This window comes from Bombina bombina, chromosome 1 (assembly GCF_027579735.1).
Source record: "Bombina bombina isolate aBomBom1 chromosome 1, aBomBom1.pri, whole genome shotgun sequence".
In the NCBI taxonomy this organism is placed as follows: domain Eukaryota; kingdom Metazoa; phylum Chordata; class Amphibia; order Anura; family Bombinatoridae; genus Bombina; species Bombina bombina.
The window spans coordinates 1,307,031,175-1,307,048,171 of record NC_069499.1 but is presented as its reverse complement, the minus strand read 5'-3'; positions in this window follow the sequence as shown (position 1 = coordinate 1,307,048,171).

The window sequence follows — 16,997 nt, the reverse complement described above, 5'->3', positions numbered from 1 at the left end:
TAAAGTTGTGAATACTCTCCACTTTAAAATGTTCATCACTTTTCTAAGAATATGTACAATTTACTTTAGATTACTGGCAAGACTGGTATGATGGGTTAATTTAATATAATACACAAATTCAAATGAAAATTGAATGCTATATTTGACCAGATAGTAAATATCGTAACATTTTAATTATACTAATATAATATAATTATCAGTAGACTAGTAGTGGCCAATGCAGCCCAAATAACAGAAAAGAATGTTCCAATTTTTATATCTAGAAAAATTTAATATCACCCCTGAAAAAAAATCTACGCTTTAAGTCCTTTTGTTGTGGATTAAATATAAGAGTTAAAAGTAGTTGTCCTTGAGGAAAGAAAATGTGATGTTTTTGAAGAGTTGGGATACACATGAGGCACATTGGGAAGGTGTGAGACACAATGGGGGGTAATTATCAAGCCGTCTACTTTACCTGCCTTCGCTATCCAATACACCCGCCTAAGCTCACCTACCATCGCCGCCGCCGCGGACCTTCAAAATTTCACCTAAGTTATCAAAAAAGCTGTCAAAAAGCCGCGCACCAAGTACAAGGCTATGAGCAGCGGACTGTGAGAGTTATCACCCATCCGATCTCGCTGCTCTTCGGCTTTTTGACACCTTTATTGCTAGCCTGTCACTAAGCACCCACACTAACTACACTGTTCTACCCCCTATACTGGCGTCCCCGGAGCCCCCCGCAACTCAATAAAGTTATTAACCCCTAAACCGCCGCTCCTAGACCCCGCCGCAACTCTTATAAATGTATTAACCCCTAAACCGCCGCTCCTAGACCCCGCCGCAACTCTTATAAATGTATTAACCCCTAAACCACCGCTCCCGGACACCGCCGCCACCTACATTATACCTAGTAACCCCTATCCTGCCCCCCCTATACCGGCGCCACCTATAATAAAGTTATTAACCCCTATCCTGCCGATCCCGGACCCCGCCGCAACTAAATAAATAGTTTAACCACTAAACCGCCTCTCCTGGACCCCGCAGCAACCTATATTAAACTTATTAACCCCTAATCTGCCCCCCCTACACCATCGCCACCTATAATAAATTTATTAACCCCTATCCTGCCCCCCCTACACCGCCGCCACTGTAATAAAATTATTAACCCCTAAACCTAAGTCTAACACTAACCCTAACACCCCCCTAACTTAAATATTAATTAAATAAATCTAAATAATATTTCTCTTATTAACTAAATTAATCATAATTAAAACTAAATACTTACCTTTAAAATACACCCTAATATAGCTACAATATAAATAATAATTATATTGTAGCTATCTTAGGATTTATTTTTATTTTACAGGCAACTTTCAATTTATTTTAACTAGGTACAATAGCTATTAAATAGTTATTAACTATTTAATAGCTACCTAGATAAAATAAAGAGAAATTAACCTGTAAAATAAAAACTAACCTAAGTTACAATTACACCTAACACTACACTATACTTTAATAAATTATTCCTATTTAAAACTAAATACTTACCTGTAAAATAAACCCTAAGATAGCTACAATATAATTAATAATTACATTGTAGCTATTTTAGGATTTATTTTTATTTTACAGGCAACTTTGTATTTATTTTAGCTAGTTAGAATAGTTATTAAATAGTTATTAACTATTTAATAACTACCTAGCTAAAAGAAATACAAAATTACCTGTAAAATAAATTCTAACCTAAGTTACAATTAAACCTAACACTACACTATCATTACATTAATTAAATAAATTAGCTACAAATAACTACAATTAAATTAAATAAACTAACTAAAGTACAAAAAAATAAAAAAAAATAAGTTACAAACATTTAAAAAATATTACAACAATTTTAAGCTACTTACACCTAATCTAAGCCCCCTAATAAAATAACAAAGCACCCCAAAATAAAAAAATACCCTATTCTAAATTAAAAAGTTACCAGCTCTTTTACCTTACCAGCCCTTAAAAGGGCCTTTTGCGGGGCATGCCCCAAAGAATTCTGCTCTTTTGCCTGTAAAATAAAAATACAACCCCTCCAACATTAAAACCCACCACCCACATACCCCTATTCTAACCCAAACCCCCCTTAAATAAACCTAACACTACTCCCCTGAAGATCATCCAACCTTGAGTCGTCTTCAGCCAGCCGACCACCGATGGAACCGAAGAGGAGATCCGGAGCGGCAGAAGTCATCATCCAAGGGGCGCTGAAGAAGTCTTCCATTCCAATTGAAGTCATCATCCAGGCGGCGCTGAAGAAGTCTTCCATTCAATAGAAGTCTTCATCCAGGCGGCGTCTTCAATCTTCATCCATCCGGAGCGGAGCAATCTTCAGACGAGCCGACGCGGAGCCATCCTCTTCTTCCCGACGACTAACGACGAATGAAGGTTCCTTTAAGGGACGTCATCCAAGATGGCGTCCCTTCAATTCCAATTGGCTGATAGGATTCTATCAGCCAATCGGAATTAAGGTAGGGAAAATCTGATTGGCTGATTGAATCAGCCAATCAGATTGAAGTTCAATCTGATTGGCTGATCCAATCAGCCAATCAGATTGAGCTCGCATTCTATTGGCTGTTCCGATCATTATTATTATTAATTACATTGTAGCTATCATAGGGTTTATTTTACAGGTAAGTATTTAGTTTTAAATAGGATTAATTTAGATGATAAGAGAAATATTATTTAGATTTATTTAATTAATATTTAAGTTAGGGGCGGCGGTGTAAGGGGGGCAGGATTGGGGTTAATAAATTTATTATAGGTGGCGACAGCATTGGGGGGCAGATTAGGGGTTAATAAGTTTAATATAGGTTGCGGCGGGGTCCGGGAGCAGCGGTTTAGGGGTTAAACTATTTATTTAGATGCGGTGAGGTCCGGGATCCGCAGGATAGGGGTTAATAACTTTATTATAGGTGGCGACGGTGTAGGGGGGGCAGGATAGGGCTTAATAGGTATAATGTAGGTGGCGGCGGTTTAGGGGTTAACATATTTATTATAGTGGCGGCGGGGTCCGGGAGCGGCGGTTTAGGGGTTAATAAGTTTATTATAGTGGCGGCGGGGTCCGGGAGCGGCGGTTTAGGGGTTAATACGTTTATTATAGTGGCGGCTGGGTCCGGGAGTGGCGGTTTAGGGGGTAAACACTTTATTTAGTTGCGGCGGTGTAGGGGGGGCAGATTAGGGGTGTTTAGACTCGGGGTACATGTTAGGGTGTTAGGTGCAGACAGCTCCTATAGGAATCAATGGGATATCTGGCAGCAGCGAACATGAACTTTCACTATGGTCAGACTCCCATTGATTCCTATGGGATCCGCCGCCTCCAGGGCGGCGGTTTGAAAACCAGGTACGCTGGGCCGGAAAAGTGCCGAGCGTACCTGCTAGTTTTTTGATAACTAGCAAAAGTAGTCAGATTGTGCCGCACTTGTGTGCGGAACATCTGGAGTGACGTAAGAATCGATCTGTGTCGGACTGAGTCCGGCGGATCAAAGATTACGTCACTAAATTCTACTTTTGCCGGTATCTAGGGCTTGATAACTAAGGTGAATCAGCCTCGCCACAAATACGCTGCGGAATTCCAGCGTATTTGAGGTTGACGGCTTGATAACTAGGAGCCAATATGTTTTTTGTCATGAATGTTAATTAATATCACATGGTGAGAGAGGAAAGACAGAACTCAAATCACAAAGTTCTTCTCCCTCTGCCTCACAGAGAGCTGCAGGTCAACGCGTGAGATTTTACTGAGTGGGGAAAAAATGGAAATAAGAGAAAAGGGATTCTGTCTGAGACATAAAGTGGTATGTAGCTTTCTGTTAGGCTGTCAAATCCCTTTCTATGTATAACCTTGCTTCTCCCCACTCTCTCAATCTCTGTCTACTGTGGCCATGTCAGCAACCACACTTTTTAGGAAGCTCTCCTGGAAGATATGTGACAGGAAATATTTGTGGGGAAGCAATGAAACAAAAAACAAACAGATGATCATTATTCCCTTAAACTAAAGTTCTGAAGTCCTCTCTCAGATTTACACTATTTCCTTCCTTACTGCTTAGCGTTGTTCTTTCTCCATTATTTTTCCTTTCTTCATTTTAGACAATCCATCTCATGCCCCCCTTTACCTACTCTTTCTTCTTTTCCCGCTCTCCCTCCCATTCACCCTATCTCATTCTATGTGTACCTTCTTTCTCCCACACCTGCCTCCCCCTCCTTCCACCTCTCTATAACTCTTCCTTCTCAATGCCTCTTTCTCCTGTTTCCCTACTCTATCTCTCTTCTTTCTACCTTTTCTCTCTCTCCACCATTAGCTCCCTCCCTTATCCCTTATTCCTCTTTCCTTCCCCCTCTCCCTCCTCAACAACCACCATTCCCTCTAAGGTGTGCGTGTGTGCACACACCTTTTTCAGGATCGCACAATAGACTATTTAAATATGCACACAGCAATCAGATATTTTTTTGTGTGTGTTTTTTTTTGGGTGGGGGGGGGGGGGGTTGTGTGTGTGGTTTTTTTAATTGAGAGAGCATCCCTTCAAGGAGTCAGCTGGTAGAGGCTAGTCACAAGACTAGATCTCCCTTATTTGTAAAAATATCAGTCATGTCTACCAGGGCTGGCTGTGATCTGCTCTCTGTATGCTGAGGTGCTTGCCAAGGAGGACTGGAGGATGATAAGAATGGGGGTGGGAGAGAGTTAAATGAGAAATTGTAAATCCTGATCTATGGAGATCATCTGTGGAAAGCATCTGTATGTATGGGATGCAAATGTCCTGTCCATCTGGAGTTCAAATCACTATGTTGTTTTATGTGGTTTTGATGTTGGATAATTGTTTTGATTTTATATAGAGGGATAGTGGGTCATACACTGCTTCTCTGTTGTATTGGGAAAAGTGGGACTTCTGTTGATCTTTTATTTATTGTTTTGTAGTCAGGTAGAATGGTATGTTATGCTTTGTTTTATTATATTGGGTTCAAAGATTCATTGTTGGGACACTTAGCACATCTATATTTTTGCCACACTTTTTCCTTTTGACACCATGGGGCCTATTTATGTAAGTGCAAGCAGACATGATACGATGTAGCATATCATGTCCGCTGCACATCGATAAATGCTGACAGCATACGCTGTCTGCATTTATTATTGCACAAGTAGTTCACCATACAGAGCTTAATAAATCGGCCCCCATAACTGTGTACTACAAAATTTTCAATCAATCATCTGGTTGCAAATGGCCACAAAAGTTTGGAGTACATACATGATTTAAAAAAAAATGAAAGTGGATACCCTAACAAGGTTTAATGAATAAAAAAGACCATAGGCAGCTGCGTACTTTACTGTATAACAAAAAACAACATTTCTGTTCCATCTAAGAAATAATTGTTATAAATGAGGGATGAGCAGGATCCCTCTCCCAGTACTGATAAGTAGGGCTGGTGATAACATTATAATAATAAAAATGAAAAAAGAAAGTGGAGATTCATAATAAACTATCTTGCAGATTGGCATTACATACAGGAATTAATACTCTATCATTATAGATGGGCAAGAGTGAATCTTAACTCAAAATGTTATAAAGTTCTGATATTTGTATCTATATTCTCAGCAGTAATGATGTTGCAGGGGGTGTGGGGAGTTTTGGGGAGGAAAAGAGAGGGTGTTTTTATTAAAACCATTTGTGTGGTTTTAATAAAAACACACGGCACAAATAAAAACGCACAAATTTTAACACATTCGTTCGTTCAAATCGAATTTCGAATGTTTACATAACATTCTAACATTCGATTTTCGAATGTTCGGTTTCGAATTTTACAATTACATTCGAAAATATTCGAATTCGAAAAATTTGAATTTAGATTGTAATAGTTTTTCTAATGCTTTTTCTTTAAATGTAATATTCGAATTATGCAATATTCGAATTCGAAAAATTCGAATTTAGATTGTAATAGTATTTCTAATGCTTTTTCTTTAAATGTAATATTCGAATTATGCAATATTCGAATTCGAAAAATTCGAATTTAGATTGTAATAGTATTTCTAATGCTTTTTCTTTAAATATAATATTCGAATTATGCAATACGTGTATTTGAATTCGAAAAATTCGAATTTAGATTGTAATAGTATTTCTAATGCTTTTTCTTTAAATGTAATATTCGAATTATGCAATACGTGTATTCGAATTCGAAAAATTCAAATTTAGATTGTAATAGTATTTCTAATGCTTTTTCTGTAAATGTAATATTCGAATTATGCAATACGTGTATTCGAATTCGAAAAATTCGAATTTAGATTGTAATAGTATTTCTAATGTTTTTAAATGTAATATTCGAATTATGCAATATTCAAATTCGAAAAATTTGAATTTAGATTGTAATAGTATTTCTAATGCTTTTAAATGTAATATTCGAATTATGCAATACGTGTATTCGAATTCGAAAAATTTGAATTTAGGTTGTAATAGTATTTCTAATGCTTTTTCTTTAAATGTAATATTCGAATTATGCAATACGTGTATTCGAATTCGAAAAATTCGAATTTAGATTGTAATAGTATTTCTAATGCTTTTTCTTTAAATGTATTATTCGAATTATGCAATATTCGAATTCGAAAAATTCGAATTTAGATTGTAATAGTATTTCTAATGCTTTTTCTTTAAATGTAATATTCGAATTATGCAATACGTGTATTCGAATTCGAAAAATTCGAATTTAGATTGTAATAGTATTTCTAATGCTTTTTCTTTAAATGTAATATTCGAATTATGCAATACGTGTATTCGAATTTGAAAAATTCGAATTTAGATTGTAATAGTATTTCTAATGCTTTTAAATGTAATATTCGAATTATGCAATATTCGAATTTGAAAAATTAGAATTTATATTCGAATTCGAAAAATTCTAATTTATATTCGAATTCGAATTTCGAATGTAGACATTCGATATAATAATAAACATTCGAATTTCGAAAGTGACATTCGAAAACTGTAAATAACATTCGATTTTCAAATTTTTAAGAATATTCGTTCTTATCGACATTCGAATTTAGAATTCGAATTTCGGTAATAACATTCGTTCTACATTCGAAATTCGAAAATTTGCACATTCGCCCATCCCTATCTGTGGGTAAGAGAGTGAGTGTGCGAGATTCTGAGAGAGAGAGTTGGTGTGTGTGCATGAGAGAGAGGGAAATTTTGGCTGTGTTTGTGTGCGAGAGAAAGTCTGTGTGGGAGTGTAGGTGTGTGAGATTGTGTGTGTGTGAGAGAGTCTGTGTGAAAGTATATGTGTGCGTGTGTCTGTGTGAGAGAGTGTGTTAGAGAATGTGTGTGAATGTTTGAGAGAGTTTCTGAATGTGTGAGTGTGAATGTTTGAGATAGTGAGGGTGTCCGTGTTTGAAATTTGTGAGTGAATTTTTGCAAGAGTGTGAGAGAGTGTGTGAAGATTTGCAAGACTGTGAAAGTGTGTGTGAATGTTTGCAAGAGTGTGTGAATGTTTGCAAGAGTGTGAGAGAGTGTGTGAATGTTTGCAAGAGAGTGATAAAGTGTGTGAATGTTTGCAAGAGTGTGAGAGTGTGTGAATGTTTGCAAGAGTGTGAGAGTGTGTGAATGTTTGCAAGAGTGTGAGAGTGTGTGAATGTTTGCAAGAGTGTGAGAATGTGTCAATGTTTGCAAGAGTGTGAATGTTTGCAAGAGTGTGAGAAAGTGTGTGAATGTTTACAAGAGTGTGAGAGAGTGTGTGAATGTTTGAAGAAGTGTGAGAGCTGCTATTTTGCTCTGTGTTGACTGCATTGGGTTAACTACACACTGAGTGAAAATGTTTGAAATAGTGTGTGTGAGTTTGTAGTTTGTGTATAGGTGTTATTACATTTACAGCATTTTTATGTTTGACTACATTTAATAAAATGAGCACACAATTTGGTCACTTGGCCAAAAATTGCAGTTGAAAACATTTGCGCACACTGTTTAAAAAAGTTAGAGGGAATATTACTAACAACTATATTTCTCCCCTCCTACTCACTTCCTGTTTGTTATCCCTTTTGCTTTCCCTTTATTCACCATCTTTTCTTCACCCTTCTCTCCCCTCAATTTATCTTTCCACTTATCTCTTCGCCTTCATTTGCTCTTTACCTTCTTTCTTCTTCCCTCTTCACTTTCTTCTCCTCCCTAATTTATCTTCCCTTCTTCCTGTTAGGAATTATTGTTAGCATGACTAGCGCCATCTTGTTCTTCGTCGCCATTTTGTCTTAGGCATCCATCTTGGGTAATGAATCTTTTATTATAGTGGTTTATTATATAGTAAGAAATATGCTGATGTTAGGGAGACTTGCATAGATATAATAGCCCTGAAAATGACCCTGAAGATGTGCTTGGATGCATTGTTATCTCTACAAGATGTCAAACGGCTGTGATTTGTGCTGGGCCAGGAGGCCCAGTTACTGTTTATCTGTAGTTAGGTATTCCTGTAGAAATGACTCCCTAACACTCCTTTTATTCCAATTATATTTTCTATGAGTTTCTTTGTTCTTATAGAAATACCATGTGAAATGATGTAATTATGAATACGTCACTTGTTAAACCTATATGCTGTAACTCTTGGCTATAAAACAATTGTAAGAATATTATAATATCTAGGGAGCATATATATATATACATTGTATCATTTTTATATGTTATGTTTAATTGCAATGTATCTTAATGTATCCTTTCGTATCCCTTTTAATATTCAATTGTAGCTAGACGCATGGTGACCTTTATACACACATTTTACATGTACTTTTGAACCCTTGAGCTATGTGTAAGAAAACACTGCTGATGTAAGGAATTTTAGTTAGGTCAAAGGTAGCTATACATCAGATTGGTATATTTTGAGATCCTACATTACTCCTTTGTCCTGTCAGTCATAAATTTACTTAATGTCTGCACGGATATCTGACAAATGTGATGTACAACTTATAGGATGCCAGATGTTTTTCCTTATCTTAGAAATGAGCTAATGACTACAGATTTCAATGTATTCTGGAATGTATATAACTGGCCACCCTAACATAATAAAGTTAGAGTTGTTCTGCAAACATATCCTTGTGTGTTTTGTGAAACAGCCCTCCAAGCGCTTGTCTTTACACTTTGCAGTGCAGATACCAGAGTCCTGAAACAGAAGAGAACAAGAGGGTCGTGGTCCTAGAGGATTCCTCTAACACTTCCTTTCTCTCTTTCCTCTCCCTCTTCAATTTATTTTCTCAACCCCTTCTTTCATTTTACTTAACCCTCTCTTTTCTCTCCCTCTCTCCTGCCCCTCCACCATCCTGCTCTCCGCCATATTTCTATCCTTGCCCCCATTTGATATCATGCACAAAGCTCACATCACTTTTTTGCAAAGTTATCAGGTCTCTGATATATAGAGGTGGTCAAGAATTGTGTACCAGTTTGTAAAAGTTAATATTTTTTAACTAAAAATAAATAAAAATAAATATATATATATATATATATATATATATATATATATATATACTACCTACTGCTTAAAGGGGCATGAAAACTGTGATGAGAGCAGGATGTGATGTCACTAGCTTGTGGGCGGGGCTTAGGTCCGGAAGTCTGTGTCGCAGTTAGTTAGTGAAGTCAACCTGACTAGATGTATATTTCTATGCTCTGTAATAAAATAGAGTTGTACCATCATTGCTGTGTCCTGCATATGTCCTGCATCTCATGACATGGTGTCAGAAGTTCTGGCCTGCGCTTCTGTTCCTGATCGATGACAATGTCAAAGTTTACCCCACCTGAGCCTTTTGACTTCTCTCAGCCTGCAGCTTGGCCCACATGGCGTCAGCAGTTTCAGCGCTTCAGGATTGCTTCCAAACTGAACAAGGAGAGTGGTGAAGTACAAGTTAATTCTCTTTTATACTCTATGGGGAAAGATGTGGAGCCAGTGTTCAATGCTTTTACTTTCCAAGAAGGGGAAGAATTTAACTTTGATATAGTTATGGATAAACTCAGTGCCCACTTTGTGCCCAAAAGAAATGGGATTCATGAGAGAGCTTGTTTTCACAAACGTAATCAGCGTGTGGGAGAGTCTGTGGAGTCATTTGTGCACAGTCTGTATGAACTAGCTGAATTCTGTGAGTTTGGTGTTGCTAAAGAAGAGCAAATCAGAGACAGAATAGTTATTGGGATTGCAGATGCTGAAGTCTCACTGAAGCTGCAGTTAGAGCCTGATTTAACATGAGATGGGGCTATTAGGATGGCCCGCCAGAGTGAACTGATGAAAAAGCAAAGTGCTGATCTGAGGTCTGAGAGTATTGTGGATGAAGTGCAACAGTCCAGGAAAACTGCTAGTGAAAGGCACAGTGTGAGCGGTAGATCTAAAATAATGGATAGACCTAGAAGTGGATGGGCGCAGCATGCCCGATGCACACGGTGCTACCGTGCCCATGATCAGAGTGTTATATGCCCGGCCAGAGATAAAAGATGCAGAAAATGTAACAGAATGGGCCATTTTGAAGTGGTGTGTAAAACTGAATACATTAAGGAGATGCAGGTGGACAGTGACCAAGAGGGTCAGGAAGTGTCTTTTGTGGGGTCTGTTGTGGAACGGCCAAGCTCAGAGGAAGATTGGAAGGTTACTTTTACTGTAATGGGAGACAAAGTTGATTTTAAGATTGACACAGGAGCAGATATCACTGTAATGTCTTTTGCTGCATTTATGAAACTGCCTCGACAGCCCCAGCTGGCGAAGGTTACTACAAATGTCCATAGTCCCGGTGGCCGTATTGATTGTGTGGGGAAATTTCTTGCCAGCTGTGAGTACAAGCAAAGAAAATTCACCATGTGGGTGCATGTGATTCGAGGCCAGTGTGTTAGCAATTTATTGAGCAGAAAAGCAGGCTGTGATTTGGGCCTTGTGGCCAGAGTAAATGAGATCTCCTAAGATATGTTTGGTGAATTGGGCCTACTGAATTGCAAGCCAGTTCGTATAGCACTTACAAGTGACGCAGTCCCATACAGTATTTCTACTCCCCATAGAATTCCGTTCCCGCTCATGCCTCAAGTAGAGAAGGAGCTTATGCGCATGAAGTCTATGGGGGTTATTGAAGAGGTTGTTGAAGCAACTGACTGGTGTGCCCCCATTGTTCCGGTTGCAAAGAAAAATGTAAAGGTGCGCATCTGTGTGGACCTGAAAAGGTTGAATGAGGCAGTAAAGAGAGAGAGATTTGTGCTGCCGACATTAGAAGACATAGCTCCAATGTTGGCTGGGGCGAAGTTCTTTTCTACATTAGACGCTTCTAGCAGTTTTTGGCAGATCCCCCTGGATCCAAAGCGCCCGCAAACTGACTACCTTTATCACACCGGTAGGTCGGTTTTGCTTCTGCAGACTCCCCTTCGGGATATCCTCTGCCCCAGAAAATTTTCAAAGGGAAATGAGTTCTCTCCTAAGTGACCACGTGGGCATGGCAGTCGTCATGGACGATATTCTGGTGTATGGGTCTACAGCAGAGGAGCATGATCAGCGTTTAAGTTGTGTGCTGCAGGCTATCAAAGAGTCTAGGCTGAAGTTAAATAAAGAGAAATGCCATTTTAGGAAAACTGAATTATGTTACTTTGGGTATATCATCAATGGGGATGGCATCAAGCCACACCCCGAGAAAATTTGTGCTATTGAACAGATGAAAAGTCCTTCTGATGTACATGAGCTGAGACAGATATTGGGCCTTGTAAATTATGTGGGCAAGTTTCTTCCAGATTTATCAACAGTTCTACACCCTATCACAGAGTTGCTAAAGAAAGACGTTGCCTGGGTCTGGGGACCTTCACAAGAAAAAGCTTTTATGCAGGCCAAGTCCCTGCTGGGGTCTGCCCCAGTGCTGGGATTCTACGACCCTTCCAAAAAGACTGTGGTTAGTGCTGATGCAAGCAGTTATGGGTTGGGGGCTGCTCTCCTGCAGTTAAATGAAAATAAACTACAGCCCATCGCCTACTGTTCCCGCACACTGACGGCTGCGGAGTCAAAATACGCTCAAATTGAGAAAGAGTGCCTGGCTTCAGTTTGGGCCTGTGAGCGCTTTCAGGGTTATCTAGTGGGTTTGGAGAAATTTAGTCTGGAGACTGACCACAAACTGCTAGTCCCTCTAATCAACTCTTATGATATCGACAAAACACCCTTAAGATGCCAGAGACTTTTAATGAGACTGCTCAGGTTCAATGTTCAGGCAGTGCATGTGCCGGGGAAACAACTGGTTGTGGCGGATACTCTATCCAGGCTCCCGCTGGCTGCTGCTGAAGAATCCTCCATTGAATCTGATGTGAAAGTGTATGTTGATTCAGTTCTGGCCTCTAAGTCCATTTCTTCAAGGAAACTGGAGGAGATAAAGAAAGAGACATATTTGGACACAGATCTGCAAGAGGTTATAAAGTACATAAAAGAAGGCTGGCCCGAGAGCCGGGCAGCCTGGATGTCTTTAAGTGCTTACCAGCCAGAGAGGTCGCAGCTCACAGAGCTGGAGGGGTTGGTGCTGTTCCACGACGGCATCGTAATTCCTGTCAGCATGAGAAAGGAGATGTTAAACAGGATTCACGATGGCCACCTAGGCATTACAAAGTGCAGAGAAAGGGCAGCTACAGCTGTGTGGTGGCCTGGGATCAGCTCCGACATTGCAATTCACGTGTCTAAATGTGCCTTTTGCTGGGAATGCTGGCCTACTCAGAGAAGGGAGCCCTTGATTTCTACTCCGCTGCCTGCGGAGGCTGTGGCAGAAAACAGCTGTTGATTTGTGTGAGCTGCACGGGAAAAAGTTCCTTGTTGTGATCGACTACTATTCCAGGTATTTGGAAATTGCACCTCTGAATGATATCACAAGTCAAGCCGTTATCATTCGTCTGAAGAGCTTGTTCGCCCGGTGGGGCATTCCAATGGAGCTGGTGAGTGATAATGGTATGCAGTTCGCTTCTACAGAGTTCAGTGCTTTCAGCAGGGAATATGACTTTGTACATTCCACGTCAAGTCCACATTATCCGCAGGCCAATGGAATGGCTGAAAGGGCAGTTCAAACAGCAAAATTAATTCTAAAACAATCTGAGCCGTACCTAGCCCTCTTGTCATACAGGGCGACGCCCATTCAAGCCACCGGGTGTAGCCCGGCACAGCTGATGCTAGGACGCCAGATTCGCACCACTTTACCCTCAGTGGGTGTCTTCAACCCGCCTGGCCCTGTTCCTCCTGATGAAGTCCTTAGGAGGGATGAAGAGGCCAAAAAGGGTTATCGTTTCTTCTACGACAGGAACTGAATGCGGGGCAAAGTGTCAGAATTAAACTGGATGATGAGAAGAAATGGAAGACGCCTGCTACGGTAATTGGACACTCTCCAGAACCAAGGTCTTATACGGTCCTTACTGATGGAGGGACGGTTACATGCCGTAACCAAAGACATCTTCAGCCTGTACCTGAGAGTCTGGAACTGGATGCCTCAGTACCACCGCCGGTGGGATCCCCTGTTCTAAGAGAGGTGCCTTCCCCTCAGCAAGATCACAGCGGGGCTATATCTTTGCCTCCAGCGGACTCTTATTCACCTGCATCTCATGACAAAAAACAAACATTTTCTTTCATGATTAAGATAGATAATACAATTTTTCAAATGTACTTCTATTATTTAATTTGCTTCCTTCTCTTGTAATCTTTTGCTGAAAGGTTTATTTAGCAAAGCTCAGGAGCAGCAAAGAACCTAGGTTCTAGCTGCTGATTGGTGGCTGCATATATTTACCGATTGTCATTGGCACACCCATGTGTTCAGTCAGCAACCAGTAGTGCATTGCTGCTCATTCAACAAAGAATACCAAGAGAACAAAGAAAAAATGATAATAGGAGTAAATTAGTAAGTTGCTTAAAATTGCATGCTCTATCTGAATCATGAAAGATAAAATTTGGGTTTCATTTCCCTTTAAGTATAGATATAGAATGTTAACAGTCAATACTTTTATGCTAATGATTGAGGAAGAAATTAGTAAAAACAATTATAACTTTTTTTTAATATAGATCTAACTGAAGCTCAAATTGTTAAATTGTCTTTGTCAATCATAGTTACATCAATATACAGTAGTTTCAATTTGTGCTTCATTTTTTATTAATACAAATGTTAATTATCCATCAAAGTTGTGTATAATAGACATAGCAAAAGAGAGTAGAGCAAGGATTAAATGCACAGTTGTATGAAAAAGTAGTTTGAGTAAAACACGAGTCCCTGTTTAATGCTGTAATTCATGGAGTAAGGAGAAAAGTATAGTTTAAAAAAGGTCAAGCTAAAAAAAAGTTTTTATTTTATGTATTGATATGAGAAGAGGCATTCATTTTATGGATATTTTGCCTTTTAAAGTCCCCATTCCAGTTCAATATACCACACAAAAAAACACTTCAATATACATCCAAAACACATTTTATGCATGCTTGCTGGAGATTCCAAGGTCAAAGCAAAAGAGTAACATGATGACTAGGTATTGAATGATGATGACTGCTTTACATGTTTGAATTAAAATGACTAAAACCTGAATAATGAAAACATAGAAAAATCAAGAAACACTTTAAACAGTGCAATATAGCTATTTATAGGTAAAATGATTATTGAATAAGTTGCAGCTCACAACATTAGGAGCCAAAGTGACTGTTTGCTCAAGCCCAATGTTTCCAATAGCTCGTGTTTATGGGAAGTAAGTTTCCTGTATATACACTCCAAAAAGAGAATATCATTTCACATACAAAAGCTTATATTAAATTAAAAAACATATTTAATATCAGAGCATACTTTAAAATTCTTGCCAACACAGAGCATCAACGACATTTCACCACCTCTGCAAGTTTCTAACTTTCCACAGGTTTGCTTAATGGTGTCTGTGTTTTTCTACTCTTTTTAGTCCCACCAAACATTTTACTGTTGCAGCTTTTCTCAGGACACTGTTAATTACCTCACACACTTTTATTTATATTCTATGTCAAAAGAGGAACCAATAGGAAGTCATCTCCATGTAAAATATTTTGCATAAAACGTATAAAAAACAACCAAAAATAATTATGTATAATAGAGAGAAAGTAATCACTCTCTAAGTGGTATTGAAGTTGGTAATAACTTACTGGCTTGATTTGTGATAGCACATTGAGGAATTTAAATCAATGAGCTTTGTGGGGTTTTCTCTATATATAGTGACTAAATAACTTCTGTGATTGGGTTACTGGCTTTCTGTGTGTTATTAGAAATAAGAGGGTTATTGGCTGACCTTGTGGATTTGAAGGGCAAATGTTAGTCTTTTTAAACTACCATCTTTTTTAAGTGAAAGCACTAACAATTATAGAGGAATAAACATAGCACCCCTCGTCTGCTGCATCTGTCAGTCCCTCCACTGGCTTTTCTTTGCCTCAAGAACATAATTAAAACTGTTAACCTTAACATTCAAAAACCTTTAATAACATTGCATTCTCCTATATCTCCTGCCTGCAAATATTCTCCTACTCTCTTTGTTCAGTTGAAAAACCTCTTCTGTTATTGTACAAAGAAAATATAACTATCAATGACATTGATTTGTGGTGCTTGAATAACAAAAGGAAAAGATACAGATTGCTAAGCTGTAAAATATAAAGGATTTAGCAATGGGGAAGTAAGAAATCCTATTAGAAGCAGAGACTTTGGGGATACATGTGACTTATACAAGCTTTAAGACAGAATTTAAAGAAAGGAAGATTAACCATCTTTTGAAATGTAAACAAAATGTGCGACATGGGGATCAACTTCAATACCCACCTAGATAAACAGCAAAAGTAAAAAAAATCAACTTCTAATAAATGTAACATCTAGATTACGAGTTTTGCGCTAAACAGGGTGCGAAACGAACGCAACAAAAGTTGCGTTATTTCCCTCTCCATAGCGCTGCCATTACGAGTTAATGAAAAACCTCCTTGTGCGTGAGATATGGCTGCGTTAAGCTCTATACCACACAAAATCCAAGGGCTGCTTTGACGTACTCATGCGCGCTTTCCCCCATAGACATCAATTGGGAGAGAGTGTTAGAAAAAAAAAACACCTGTGATCGCAGAATGAAAAATTTCTGTAACGCAACCCCACTGATGCCTATGGAGAAAAAAGTTACGTTTAAACCTAACACCCTAACATAAACCCCGGTCTAAATATCACTAATCCTCCACCCCCGACACTAATCCGCCATTCCCCGACTTCGCCCCCACTATAGTAAAGTTATTAACCCCTAAACCTCCGGCCTCCCACATCTCCGCCACTAAATACATCTATTAACCCTTAAACCGCTGGCCCCCTACATCGCAAAACACTAAATTAAACTATTAACCCCTAAACCTAACACCCCCCTAACTTTAATTTAAAATTACTATATAACTCTATTTAAATAAATAAAAACTTACCTTTGAAATAAATATAAACCTAACATTAATCTATAAATTATCCTAACATAACTAATCTAATAAAATAAAAAATACTACCAATTAAAATATCTAGATTATAAATTATAAATGTAAAAAAACCTAACACTAAATTTTTTAAAAAAAATCTAAATTTAAAAAATAAATTAAAAAATCCTACGAAAAAATTAAAAAATCTAAAATTACCAAAAATAATTAACACTAAAACCATGAAAAATAAAAAACAATAAGATTAAAAAAAAATGAAATCAGCAAAAATAAAAACAATTACACCTAATCTAAAAGATCTATAAAAATAAAAAGCCCCCCAAATAAAAACACCCCCTAGCCTACAATAAACTACCAATAGCCCTTAAAAGGGCCTTTTGTAGGGCATTGCCCTAAAGAAATAAGCTCTTTTACCGGTAAAAAATACAAAGTCCCCCCAACAGTAAAACCCACCACCCAACCAACCCCCCAAATGAAAAACCTAACTCTAAAAAAAACCTTAGCTACCCATTGCCCCTAAAGGGGCATTTGTATGGGCATTGCCCTTAAAACAGCATTTAGCTCTTTTGCATTGCCTTTAAAAG